The 14,447-nt window shown below is 40.9% G+C and overlaps 1 long non-coding RNA gene across 1 annotated transcript; it reads left to right on the top strand.

Moving 5' to 3' along the window:
* Positions 1 to 922: 922 nt before the first annotated feature.
* Positions 923 to 12,393, top strand: LOC118339740. Its single transcript, XR_004797328.1, has 3 exons — positions 923 to 1,048; positions 12,076 to 12,097; positions 12,341 to 12,393. It is a non-coding gene; the product is annotated as an uncharacterized LOC118339740 (long non-coding RNA).
* The last annotated feature ends 2,054 nt before the right edge of the window (positions 12,394 to 14,447 follow it).

The raw sequence follows: 14,447 nt of genomic DNA, 5'->3' as shown, positions 1-14,447 counted from the left end.
TAATTTGCATTTATGGTTTTATGCTCTCGATCCCACTGAAACACCACGTTTGGCACAGCAGAGTCATGGTATGGCAATGGTAAACCAGGCTCCTGCAGAGATCTGGGGAAGGGACATAAATAGGGAAAAAGCTTCTCTGCTACAGTAAAAATCTACTCAAGGAAACATTTTTAGGTCACAAGAGTGACACACAATACATATGCATTCATTTAATGTAGGTAAGTTTGAGTTTTAGTATAAATGAGGCACTTTTTGAAGCACTGTGGACATTTTGTTTGATCCAAAAGCCAACAGGCCATGCACACAGTTCCTGTTGATGAGCCCCCTGTTGGCTGACACTTTATAGTAAATGATCATTTAAATAAAGTTTTTTCAAATGCAGTCCAGTTTGTCAACATGATCAGTGAGAGAAACATCCGCCGACATCCTCCCTGTTGAATCTAGTGGAAAACTCTGCTGCTGTGAGTATAAAGAGCACACAATCACTGACAGGAACATGTAAGTATTGTCCAGAAGGAGAGTTTTAGTGCTGAGACTGTAGCCTCGATAGATGCTGTGTTCAAATAGGTTTCTCTGTTGTTTTTATCCCAGTATCATAATAAATGTGTCATGATAGACGGCCATTTAAGAGAAATTCAATGATCCCAGTTGCTCCAGCATCTCCCCCTTCTGTTGTGTAGGGTATAAAATGACTGTTGAAGGCCAGGAAGTGATTTTATTAAGAGTAAAATTGGATTTGAAACTGCAACTTCTGTCATCAACCCAGCTCGTTAAGCAGCTGAACAATCAGGGATTTCTTCATTCAGGTGTGAATATGTTTCAGGCTCAAAACACAACATGTCTGCATGTTGTGAAGTCGACACTTTGGACTTCTCTACGCATTAATGGAGGTCTTTTCTTTCTTTTTTTGCCCTTTGTCAGTTGATCAGTGCTGAGGATATACAGTGAAGTGCAGAATCTCTCTGCAGAAGGAGAGCAAGTGAGTGGTGATGAATCGGGTCCCAGCTGGCAGAAAGGGAGGCTGACACACACCACCAAAACACAACAGGTAGGTGACAAAAGTCTGTCTATATGCAAACTGCTTTTTGATCAAAACAACAAAAATGACTAAAAAACAACCTTAAAGGTCAAATAATCGGCAAACCACAAGTTAAATGGCAGCTTTAAAACATTAAAGCCCTTCATGGAGTTGATGAGCCTCAGGAACATTACTGTATTGATAACTTACATGAAGTTGTTTAAGAGCCCTATTCAATTTATTTACACAGTTAGGCTGCAGATTCAAATTTCATTTGTTTCACCTGTTCCTTTATTTTGCTTATGGTGTGTCTGTTCTGGGAGTCTTGGCCTCAACCTCAGACACAGAGTAAATGCTGTAATCAAATGTTCCCCAACCATTTGTGTCTATTAGGACAGTGGTGAATAGAACGGATGGAGAAATGAAGCCTTTAAACAGTCCCCTCTCCTTGCAGTCTGCTAATATCTGGTGAAAACAGTGTATCTGCTGGAGCGAAGACTGAACACACTGTAGCTCTAGTCTGGTTAATGAGAAGTTGCTGTGAAAGAACTCAGTGGTCATTTTTGGTGTTTTCTCAGCTCAGAGGTGATGGAACATCACAGCCAAAACTTTGTGTTTTCAATATTATTTTGATCATTTCTGGGCTTTCAGTGTGTCCAGTCTGACTTTCCTCACAGAGAAGCACTGAGCCATTCAATTAAATAGGACTAATGGTAAAAACCTGAATGATATGACCTTTCAAACACTTTTCCAAACTGGGGTTAATAATTCTGCTGGGGTTTGGGGCTTAGATACTTTCTGGGTGTGCACAAATATGCGCCAAAGTTAGCTTTAGTAGGGACATGGGTTGGAACCATGTGAGGCTTGCTGGAAAATATATATCGCTCAGTTGTGGAAATGGTTACTTGATATGGAAGATATTAGGCTGAAAAGATATTGATATAGGATAAACAAATGACAAGATGTGTGCACATTGTTCTTTAGCTATGGGTTTGGTGAGGTAGCTGTATGTTCAATCTGTGTTTACTCAGTATGGAGAGCAATGGGTTGATGCAATATGGACTAAACCAAAACTGCGTATATTCAGGAGGATAAAATATGAATATGGTGTGAATTACGTTGTATATAATTTATCTAAAAAGCAAAGAGCCTTATGTGCCCAGCTGAGATCATGGATGAAAGTGTCACTCTGGAAGAAGAAAAATGGATTTGTTCAATGGGCTGTTTGACTGGCATAGAAAAAGAGTTTAGTTTGGTTTCTACTGCCCATTGTATCAGGAACTGTGCAATACTGTGTTTGGTGAGATAAAAACAGATATTGATTTAGTAAATATGGACGATGCACTTCGATTGAGTTGGCTGTTCACATATGAAACATGTAGATTAGGTGTTTATCTGAAGAAAGCCTGGGAGATGAGCAAAAAAAAGCTCCTTATCAAGATAAATTGTAGGTTTGCAGCAGTTCTTTACAGTGTTAAGTTGAAAACTCATTACTTCAAATGTTATTTGAAAGAATATAGTAGTACTTTATAACATGGTCATTTATTTTTGCTTTTATATGTATTACTGGAAGATGTATGTGTTGTAAAATGGTGGCATTCTGTAATCCCATGTGGGATGTGCCAGATGTTTGGCATGACACAGACATAAAAACTAGTTGCTTGTCACATGACGACAGTGATTTCCTTCAACACAATATGTCAGTCTGTCTATCGTTCATCCAACCTCCCCTTTCTCTCCCTCTGAGGGGTAAGTGATTATGTGTTTTGCCAATGTGTTTGTGGAAATCTTTTGATATGCACAAACACAGATTCTAATGCGCCGGCAACAGCGGCTTTTTTGGCTGACGGCTGATTAGGATGCCGGCTCATGGCTGAGTCCGCGGGGCCCCAGCTGGGTGCAGGGAACATCGCTCATTACACATTTTCTAGAGGAGGGTGGGGGGGCCTAATTCACACCACAGCGCAGCATGCCGGTGTAGGTGTAATCATATCATTCTAAATCACCGGTCAGTTACGCGCCGGCGAAGCCGCGGCTCGTGCCAGAAGGCCGGCTGGAGCCTGATTAAAGCTCGGCCAAAGACAAAGTGACACGTCCTTAACCTCATCAGAGGAGACGTTAAGCAAACCATCACTTACCCGTCAAGGTGCGAGGTTCACCCCGCTGAGACCCTCAGCCCTGAATGGATTTTCAACCTCTTCCTTTCCTTTTTTGTAAATTAGAGCTTTCTTCTCGGGGAGCGGTATGCATTTTTTATGAAGGCATCATGGCCGATGGTGGATGGCTGCCTGGGCGTTCCCATCCCTAATACGCCACTGTCCTCTTGATTTAATTAGACGTTGGCCCCCACTATTTTCGACAAGGAAATATCTGCTCTAATTAAGCGGTATACTTCACCAGAGAATGAACAGACAGTGCAATTCAATGCAGGGTTAATGTGGTCATAAAAAATCCATGATTTCTTGCCCTTTGCCCTCCTTTTTTGGGCATTTTCCCCTAAATTCTCGAGTAAATGAACTTCAAATGTGTCCTTTCTCTCTGTGTATTTTTGTCTTCTGAACAGGCCAATTACTTTTTTTGGTTGGTTTATGATTATTCATGCTAGAGAGACTCCCAGACGTTAATGGACTTAGCACTGTTTTGTACTCTCGCACTGGAAATAGATAATTACCCCATTGAGGAGGCAAACCTTTGCAGTCCAACCTTCCTGTTGAAAAGGAATGAATGTAGCGTTACATGTATGTAATTTCTTAAAGGAAGCATTGCCTCTGTAGCCTGCAGGGATTAGGCCTAATGACGGAAGTTAATTATATTAAGAGTAATTTTCAAAAACAGTTCATGAACTGCAAATTATACTTAAAATTGCTCCTTAATGCTCTTAACTGTAATTAAATTGCCTAATATCTTAAGAAAATGAACATGTGGGACAGGAGTGATGGGTTAAGGGAACTTTTAGGAGTTCAGCTGGTTAATAGTCCATGGATGAAATCAGTAATGTGATATTCAGATGGTTTTTTTTTTTTTAAGAATTCAGGAACACTTGCAGTGGCTTTGTTTGGCCAGATATTAATTAAAAAAATCACACAGGTGAGGGGAAAAAAAGAGCTCTTTCAAATGAGGTGTTTGAATCAGGACGCAATATAGCTTGAGATGCTACAACTCCTGTTCCAGTTTTTGAGAAGACTACAAACCCCAGGGGAGTCAGTGTGAGCAGGTGACAGGTGTGAAGGAGTAATATAAATGTAACTGAAAGTCACACAGAAAGTGTAATGTTCAAGTTGTTTAAATATAACTGTCTACAATGTTTTAAAAAGATGTTTCTAACTAACATTAGCATTTAAATGTGTGTGTTCAACTTAAGGCATTATTTAGCTAACATGCTGTTAAAGATGAGCTCATTCTGTATGCTGACGTTATGCTATCGCTACCCAGTGACGATACAGCTTTATGTTTCACTTGGTTTTCTGTTCCTACAGCACAGCTGGCCCAGCAGGCTAGCACAACCTGCACTTCACCCATGCTAACACTGAATACATTAGCCTTGTATTTGTTTAGCTAATTTAGTTTTTAGCTTTTCTCACACTCACAAAAATATTTTAACTGTGAATGTTTAAACCTGTGATAAGGAATGTTTTGGCCTCGGGGTAACAAAAACAAGCTGTGACTACAACAATGATATCTTTTCCCCTTTTAAATTGATACGGTGAACCTGTTGGCGAACCGTTTTCCCCATCCAGCAGTTGCTGAGCACATTTTTATTCATTTGTGTGGTGTTTCCAGCCACCTGATGAATGTAGGTCCAAATGCACTCTCATTTTAGCTCATTTTTGTTCTCCACCAACTCCTAAAGGGGAAATATTTGTCTCCTTAGCAGTTTAATTCTCCACAATGTTAGCCACAGCTCACTCTCTTAGTAGTGTACAAGTGTTTTTTAGACTTTTTTTTACCTGGAAACAGCTTCCGGCTGTGGCCAAACATTTGGGGAGAGTAGACCAAAAACAAAAACTTTCAGGCCGGAAAACCAAAACGAGTTTAAAAATATCACCCTAATTTTGTGGACTACCTCCCGCCTGTGGACCCTATATCCTTTCTTCCTACTCTCTAGCTGTTTTCTGTGACAGCATGGATCCATAATGACACACCAGTAGTAAATTCATAAATGCATGAGGAGATGAGTCGGCCATACCACATTGCAGCGAGTCTCGCCGTCTGTGTTGCAAAGGCTCGCGGTTGTGCCACTTCTCTAAATGCCTCCACCACGCGCTCCACTACAACTCCTGTCCTCCGTGGAATTAGCTTTCGTCATTTTTTTCCCTCTCCTCTTCAAGCCGGTGAAACCTCGACGCGTAAAGTGAAAAATGCTTGAGCTGTTGCGAGTTTTAATCCTCCAAACGGTTGACGACATGCATTTTTTAAGCATTTCTGAGCTCTACAGGAGGAGGGGGAAAAAAACAGGAGAATTAAGTGCATTTGTCTGCCCGTAATTAGGTGTATTTCTTCCCTGAGTTTTTATTTAATGATTGGCTCTTACAGCGAAGGCCAGTACTTTTGAAGTGTAATGATTCTCCTCTCGGGCGACTTAAAAGTTGGAGAGGGAAAGGGGGATGAAAAAAAAAGTAACTGCCGTCATTCTGCAGCTTTGAACAACCCTTAATCTGTACAAAATTTAGGTTTGCCTTGCTTTTTTGAGATCAAAGACTCACGAGAAAGTATTATTCAATCATAACTGGTATGTTAAACCAGCAAAATGCCATTGTTCAAGTACTTACAGGAGGTTTTTCACCTCAGAAAGGGAGGGATGGAAGCTTTCCGAGTCATGCCATTTGTGCAACTGTGCATATTAAATCTACTTGGAATTTCATGTTGCTGGGACTGTATGTTCTGTGTGGCTGAAGTGCATGTGTATGTGTGTGTGGGGGTCTTTTTCTCTCTCACACACTCGCATGCAAAACTATGCAAGCACAAAAACGCACACATTCGCAGTGTCTTCCATCTCCGCTGTGAAGCCAGACCCCCCTCGGCTTTTCTCACTTGTAATCATGTCCAAATTTGCACAGGAAGGCAGGGGGAAGGGGAGAGCCATGTGAACTTGTGTGGGTGTTTTCTGGGTGTTTTTTTTTTTTTTTTTTTCTTGAAAAATGACTGAAACTATTGAACAGTTATCAAAATAGTTGCTGATNNTTGAAAAACCCGCTTCTGATTACCGCCGATCTCCGAGACCCGAGATCCAAATCACCTTCTGAAGCCTTTCAAATGCAGAGTTCGAAAATATTTCCCTCTCTGTCCTTTTTCAACTAAAAGTGAAATCTGGCTCAAGGAAGGAGAAACACCATATCTGCCAAGTAACAAGTACATCAAATATAAATGTAAAGAATGCAGAGATTAGTCCTTGCTGCTAGAAAGCCTTAAAGGTAATTGGAAAACAAGATGAACAACTTACAGGAAGTTGTGGTCACACAAAAGCTCCAAAAATATTTGGATGAATCCAGTAGCAGCCAGTTAAACACTTCGATTCAACATATGAAGGTGTAGAAATCAAACATTCAACATGAGGCAGATTGAATTGAATCAGTTTGTGATTGAAAAATGCAAGAAAGCAAAACATATTTCAAATTTTCAGCGGCTCTTGCGCCATTAAAATGTCCACACATTAAAAAAAATCTCCTGTAGTTTCATGTTTTCACTTCGCACCACTTTAACTCTTCTGTTCTCCATCTCTCTATCCACATATCATCTCTGTGGAGCAATTACACGTTATGTTCTTTCTAAAAGATGAATTGCCTTGTATCGAGTTGCTTTGGCACTATTTGTTCTTTTATATCCATGGCCTGTAAAGCTTATTAGACCTGAGCTGATAATTGAAATTTCTTCTGTTGTTCATTAAACCTTGAAAACCTGTGAAAATTTGGCACCGAAATTAATTCCTGTGCCAGAGCTGCTTCAATACCTGCATGTTTTTGTGAAATCAGAGCGTATGTTAAAATGATGTCAATCTTTTATTGAAATATTACATTTAACCATGTCTTCACATTTTAAAAGCTGTGTTCTTGTTAGGGTCGACATGTACTTGGCTTCCTCCTGCACATCTCCATTCAGCCCTTGTGTGCTCTCGGGCAGCTTGGAGGAATTTGTGGCACTCTTGTGTAAGTGTGTGTGTGTGTTCAGGCCCACCTTGGCAGTGGCACTAGCTATCAGCAGGGCCCAGCCGGCGTGCTAGCAGTGAGACCGTAGTGTTTGTAACAAAGCCGCTCTGACTGTAACGATTCACATTTGTCCCCTGGGCGAAGCGAGGTGGAACCTTCCAGGAAAGAGGCTCTAAATGGATCTGTGGAGGGCGGCGGTGGCGATGGGTGAGGGTGGCTGCGAAGCTGTGCATCGCCATGTGTGCTGAGGATGTGTGCACGCCACTCGGACCCTGCTCACGACACGCAGCCAGGACGCCTGGCCAACGTGTCGCACGAGACACGACAATGAGATGGAGGAAGACTTCACTTCACCCGGAGCAGTTTTATTTCTTTCTTCTATGGTTATTTTTTTGTCTCGGTTTCTTGTGGCCGCTACAATGGTTTCTTCTTTCTAACATGTAGTGTTGTTTCTGATCCTGATACGCACCCTCTTTCTTTCTGTAATTCTCAGTCGTTAAGCACCACACAAAAACAGAGATGTTAATCGCAGCTGATGCCCGTCGCTCGACCATCTTGCCCAGAACACATGCCCATCCTCCACCGAGAAGTTTCTCTGAGAAGTTTTCTTTATTACTATGATCTGTTACTCATAAACACCCCGCCGCCCTCATTTGCGTGATCTCGCCAAGCATCAATCTGCTGTCGGTTACAATGTCGGGCGGAAGGGCCGCTGCCACTGATATGGTATGAAAGCTTTAAATAGCCGCGTGGCTCAGATTGCAGGGTGTCAGGGCCTATCGGCTGAGGCAGGGAGGATAGTGATGATGATGATGATGATGATGATGATGGTGGTGGTGTAGTGGTGGTTGGACTGGGTGAAGTGGGTCAGGTCCGAAGTGAGCGGACATGCAAGTGACACCGGCGTGTGATGTGACCCGTTAGCGGTTGGGGTGGATGGACTCAAGGCAGCTCTCGTCCTGTCTGTCTCCACCGATACAGGACGCCGGTAGCCACGGGGCAAACAAATCAGTGGAAGTCAGAGTGACGCTGGCTTAGGAGTTTGCTGCTCTGCACTTCACTGCACTTCGTGGCCACTCTGAGCTGCAGCTCTGCTTTAGATTCTTCAGAGATATAGTTTATATCGAACATTTGTTTGTTCATCTGGTCAGGCCTTCTTTGTTTTTTGTTTTCTTTCTCGCCAAATTATACACCAGCAGATGTTGATTTAGGGCTTCTTTTTGGTTAATTCAAGGTTCTTTCTTTCTGCCTCCCTTTATTCTTTTTCTTTTTCTTTCCATTTTGAAATCTACTCTCGACATTTAGAGCTTGTGTGACAAACAAATCTCAACTCAGTCTACTTTGGGTTTTTTAGAGCTTTCAACCACATCTAACAAGCTTCCTCTTCATTTTCCTTCATTCCTCCTTCAGCCAATTTATATCTGTGATTTTCTCCGTCTTTATTCCATCCTTTTTATCAAGAGTGTAGATTTATGAGCTCCTTTATATTTTAATACTTGTTTATTTTCTTTTGCAGCACCATGCATCTAATTCCACTTAGCCTACCTTTACATTCATACAGCAGAACATAAAATAACAAGATCAATTTACTCTAAATCCGGCCAAATTGCGTGGTGGATTTACCACAGAACTACAGAGCTAGATGTCTTTGACCATGATATTAGCTGGTGTCTTCTTGTCTCTGCCTAAACAGGGCATTTGTAGCCACGGGGCAGCAGCATATCAGAGGTGATCAGCATGATGCAGGCTGAGAGGACACACGTACACACTCACAGCTCTACTTTGTATTTGTTGCAGGGTTCCAGTCAAATCCTGTTAAAATTCCTTCAAAAATCCACAACCCCAGGAAACTGTAAAATCACCTCTGTCTGATGTAAAAACATGTTGAGAATGAATACTCCACTGACATTGCACACAATGCTGTTCAAAAGGCGGCTGGTGCCCCATGTACCAAGGCTGAATCCTTGCTGCAGAGGCCGTGGGTTCAACTCCGACCTGTGGCCCCTTCACTGCGTGTCACCCCCCCCCTCTCTCCCTCTTTACTGTCAGTCTTAAAGAAGATCTTATCAATCCGTTACACGCATCAGTCCTTTACAAGTTGTTTCATGATGACGTGATATAATTTACCACACGCAGGTGTAATTCCATAGGTTTACCAGTTCCAGTGATCTGGTTTTGTGTACGTTTGCTGATGGTATGGCCTTTTTTGGGCAACTTAATGGAATGGTGCCATAGTTAAATGTACTACAAGGACTTTTTAACTGATTATGAAACTATATGAACTACATAAACAAACAAGACCAGAGAAGATTGGCTATTTCCATATTCTTAATGCCTGCCACCGCCTCAGATTTGGTTGGACTACCCTCAAAATCAGTCAAAATGAGGCGGTAGAAACGCTTGGACTTATAATTAAATAATGTCGCCAGTTACCAAACTCTCAGGTATCATAACCAATAGAAATGACGGCCAAAGCTATGAAAGAAAGACCAGAGTTGTAAGGATTAGGATTTCTCCTAAACAGATTGGCTTTAGAGACCTAAAACATGTCAGCTCTTTTCACCGCCCCCATGTGTGTCTTCAACTTAAGTAAGGCAGGAATTGAGTTGTCAGAAACGCTGTGGAACCCAAAGAAAGAGCGGCACAACAGAGGCCGATGGCTCCCAGGAACAACCAACCAACCAACCTTCATCAAAACCCCAACAATAACTACTTGAAAAGATTTTTGTTGCCAATTTGTGAACATTTTCTTCGCTGCCGTTGCGTCTCTGAAGGCCAAACCCGAAAGACTTTGGGATTCCAGTCAGACTTGAGCGATGATTAGATTGCTTCACCCAATTCTTCTATCATCTGTCTCCCAGTGCCTTTAATATGCAAATTGTAGGTATGCAAAGCTCTGATGCTTTTATTTAAAAGACATGTCCTCAGGCGATAGCAGTGGGCTTCCAGGGAGAGCTCTGTTTTAGCATGAAATAAATAGTTGTTAAAAGGATCACACAAGTTTGCATCTTGGAAGATGAAAAGCTAATTGACATGAATAATTTATTTGTATTGCAGTATCTTAAAGATATCAAATAGCGGTGGATAAATAAAACTTGAGTTCAAACATGATATTGAGCGTCGACGGGGCCTTCCGAATATTCAAAGGGAATTACATCTTTCAGATTAGTCGTCATCCTTTAAACTCATAATGGCATTTGTCCTAAGGTCACTCCACTGCAATTATCAAATATTACCAGAATACTCAGAGGTATTAAGAATAATGATGTGAATATGAATCATTAAGTTGCTCCCTCGTTCAGGATAGTAATGCCAGGTTTTTTTGGGGGGAGGACATGAGCGGAGAGATGAAGTTGAAACTTGTCATCAGGTGTACAGTTAGTTGTTAGTTCAGGTTGAGAATGGAGGTTTAACAGTGATGTATTTTGATTGTGTGACTATTGCTTCTGAAATGTGCATTCTTCTACTGTGTTATGGTAAAGAGAACTCTCATAAACTGCCATTATATTTGGAAAATGTGTATTTTTCTGTTGCTGCCCTGAATTACAAAGGTCAAAGGTCAACTCTTCTGTTCTCTTCTCTTGCTTAATTGGCCGATCTTGATTAAGTGTCTTTAAAATGTCAAAAAACTAATATTGTGAAATAAATAACTTGACTCATGGTCCAAAACTTTAACAATTATCAATTTATTGGTTTTATTTGGTATTTTTGCTCAGAAAATGATGTGGTTGATGGACAGTTTTCTGTTTTTTTCTGATCTGTGGTGCTTGTGTTTTCCACTGTGGTTTTATTTGTTTGTTCTCACATCTGAAAAATTAATATGATGATTTATGATATTGTTGGTGTCAAAATGACACATAAAGCATAATTTTGCAACATTGATTTCTGTGGGTTTTGGCTTTAGAAGATAGTTGCTCATCTTAAATAACGACTGGAGCAGCTCTCGGTTTTGGGAATAATTTGTGAAGAAAATGTGTGCTTGTTCCCCCTGAGTTCAGTCTGAGATCCAATCAAATCACTTTCTGTGATCGACTGACATTTTCCCAAAATGACGAAGCCCACCCACCAGGCCCTCCACCCAGGCTAAAAGCGAGCGCTCAAAGTGTTTTAAAATTGCAGTTTGACCCCTTGCATAGAGGAGGTCCACACACTCCGAGTTTAATCCTACTCCATATCTCTGTTGGCATAGTTAGAATTCAGAAGTGCTCAGCTCTAACTGGAAGGCCCTTCTGATTAGAGAAAGCCCACAATGCCCTCTATTGTTGTTGTGAACTTTTGACTGCGTGGGCCGGGCCTCAACAGTGGCGAGCTGCACTGAGGAGTCGGCAGCGGGGCGGAATATTTGACATTTCTCCGTGATGACAGCCTTGTTACTACTCTCATTTCGTACTGTATGCATCCTCTCTGTGTGGACCCACGTCTCCCGTGGCAACACAAAATCTGATTTGGATGACAAATACTTTCCGGCTCTGGAGTGTGGACTGTTTTGGCAAACTCCACCCAGCTTTTACTCAAATTGAGGCCTGAGCAGTTATGTTCAAGGACCATTTGACATACGCTGGGCGTAAATGTGCTCTTCAGGGACACAGTCAACGTGGTTAGGACGAAGTATCCGAAGCTCTTTTCTAGTATACACAAGTGGTGCAAAAACAATCTAAAAGGATAAAGGACCTGAAAGAATAAATGTCATGTATAACCCTATTTCACTGTTGGTAAATCAATACCTCTTTGAAACTCTTCAAATAGATAAAGTGAAAAATTCTGTATACAGTCCAAACTTATTTTTTATATTCATTTATGATTATATTATTATTCCTGTACATATTTTGTTTTGGAGTTTGAGTGTCTCACTATGTATTTTTCTTACTTTCTGTGACCTGTGTCCCTGTTTATGTCTCTCCCTGTGTGATTCAGACAGCCAGGCCACCGAGGAGAGGTAAGTGTTCGCTATAGTGCCCCTGCCAATTAAGGGTTAAAACCTGGGGAAAAACGCTTAATAGTGTTATAAATCTTAATTTGTAGACCACTCAGACTTTGTCTAATGCTGTCTAATTGACGAATTTATCTTGGAAAAGTTTTTATTGTCGAGTGAAGCACAGCAGTTATGCTAATTGTGTTATGCTAGTTTACTAATTAGGCTGGCTCCATGCAGGTGGTTAAACAGGACTCTTATTTTTAGGTGTTGTCCGGTCACATGAAGCTACTGTGCGGATTTTATTGCATTTTATTCAGGTATGTGAGTTTAAACTTTTATTAAATGTACTGTAATGTTTGGGGTATGTTCTGTTTAATGTTGACACTTTATTTACTCCATTTTGTTGTTTAAATCTTCCCTTTTGTTATATCCGGAAGTAGTATGCTTATTTATTTATATTTACAAAGCTGTTGACGTGTGGTGTGCAACTGTGCATGTGGAAACCCTTCCATATGAGGTTCATGTACTGACTTTATTTTATTTCAATCCAGAGAGAATAAAGCCCCAGTTGGCATGAGAGCAGTGGATTTTGTAGCAAGATGAAGAGCTATGTAAGGTAAGCTGTAACTACACTCACACAAATGTATGTAAGAATGTTTGAATGTGAAAATACATTGATGCCAGTGTCAATGCTCTGTATTAGAGCTGTACAATTAATTAAAATATTATGGAATATGGCCGAGTGAAATATCCATTTGATAAAGGTAAAATGTATTATAAAGTCCTGTAGCGCTGCTGCAAATCTTATTCTCCAGATGTTTCTTCAGTGAAAAACAAAAAGTGATGTGAACATAATAATTCCTACTAATCATTAATCATATTGTAATTTTAACACTGTACACTGTATGTGATCAGCTCCTACTCCAACTGCTACAGCTACACCTGCGGTTACGTATGCTACTTCTACAGTACTTGTACATTAGTATCTATAATCAGTGGTGGAAAGTATCAAAGTACATTTACTCAAGTATTACTTCATACTTCTACTCACCGTTTTAGTTACTTTGTAGAGCCAGATTATTGAACCACAATATAATCAAAAACTACGGTATGATGTATTTTTGTAGACTGAGCTACTCGGCATTATATAAAGTAATTAGAATTTGCTCCACCATTAATGAGCCATTCTGCATGAGTAGTACTTTTACCTTTAGTGTGTTATGTATGTTTTGATCCTGATGCTTCTGTAGTTTTATTTTACTAACTTGTAACTGAGGATTTCTGTATGATTTTGTTGCCACCACTGCTACTAATACACTTGTACTACTTCAGGTACAAGTACACTATTACTACTGGTACTGCTACTTCTACTGTGACTGATACTGGTTGTACTCCTCCTTTCTGTCACCCTATCTGCTTCATGAACTACAGTACACCTTTTCTACTTAGGTTTGTAGCGTTCATTGGGATGTTGTCGATGGGACTGTGTGATTTCTGTGAACTACTTTTGGGTTTAGATTAAAATGAGTTTGTGCATGAGAGGAAGCGGTTCTTGTGGAGCCTGTTACGTAAGCCAGCAAAGCCTCTCTAATAGCCTATCCACTTTGTTTTACATCTAAGCTAGATTTTTACATAGGCACTGACCAAGAGGACATTTGCATTGATTCATGGGTATTGGTAGGAGCTCCTTAATGCTGAAAACAAGTGCGATCATACAACCTCTCTGCTGTTAAATCACACTCCGAGCCCTAAAATATCCTCTATTTTGAAGTCACACGGTGCACAAATGAAACCCAGCGTGGTAATATGAAGCAGGGTATTTAAACTCACAGTTCTTCTCGACCGAATAGCAAGTGTTAAATGAGAGAAGAGTGGAGCCTTAGAATAAAGAAATACATTCTTTTTGGGGAGGTGAGGGGCTGACAATGAACCCCCTCGCTCCTAGTTGAGCCTGCGAGAGGCCGACTTGTTCATCCCTTGTTATGCCGCTAATGTGTATGATTTAAGGGGGAATTATGCACATCTCAATGTGCCTATAAATGACATTATTCATGCACAGGTGCTGCACTAAGCAGCTCCTGAATGATAATTAAGATAATCTTTCTCTTTTTTTCTTCCTTCACGCTCACTCCCTCCCTTTTCTCACGGATCCACTTTGTTCAGGCAATATCTCCTGTGTCAATACCTCGCTAGACTGCAGCCCCTCTCCCCTCAGCCATTGTCTGATCCTTATTCAGCACTAAAACCCGCACTAACAAGTGAGACCACGTCTGTGTTTCTCCCCCGAGCCTGACGGTATTTCTGAGAAATAACGTGCCAAGTTGAATTAAAGTGAGAGAATAAAAAAAATAAAAAAACTTTTGCAAGGCAG

The sequence above is a fragment of the Morone saxatilis genome, unplaced genomic scaffold (assembly GCF_004916995.1).
Source record: "Morone saxatilis isolate NCDOM2014 unplaced genomic scaffold, NCSU_SB_2.0 Contig6, whole genome shotgun sequence".
NCBI lineage: Eukaryota > Metazoa > Chordata > Actinopteri > Moronidae > Morone > Morone saxatilis.
This window is presented reverse-complemented; position numbering and strand designations above follow the sequence as displayed.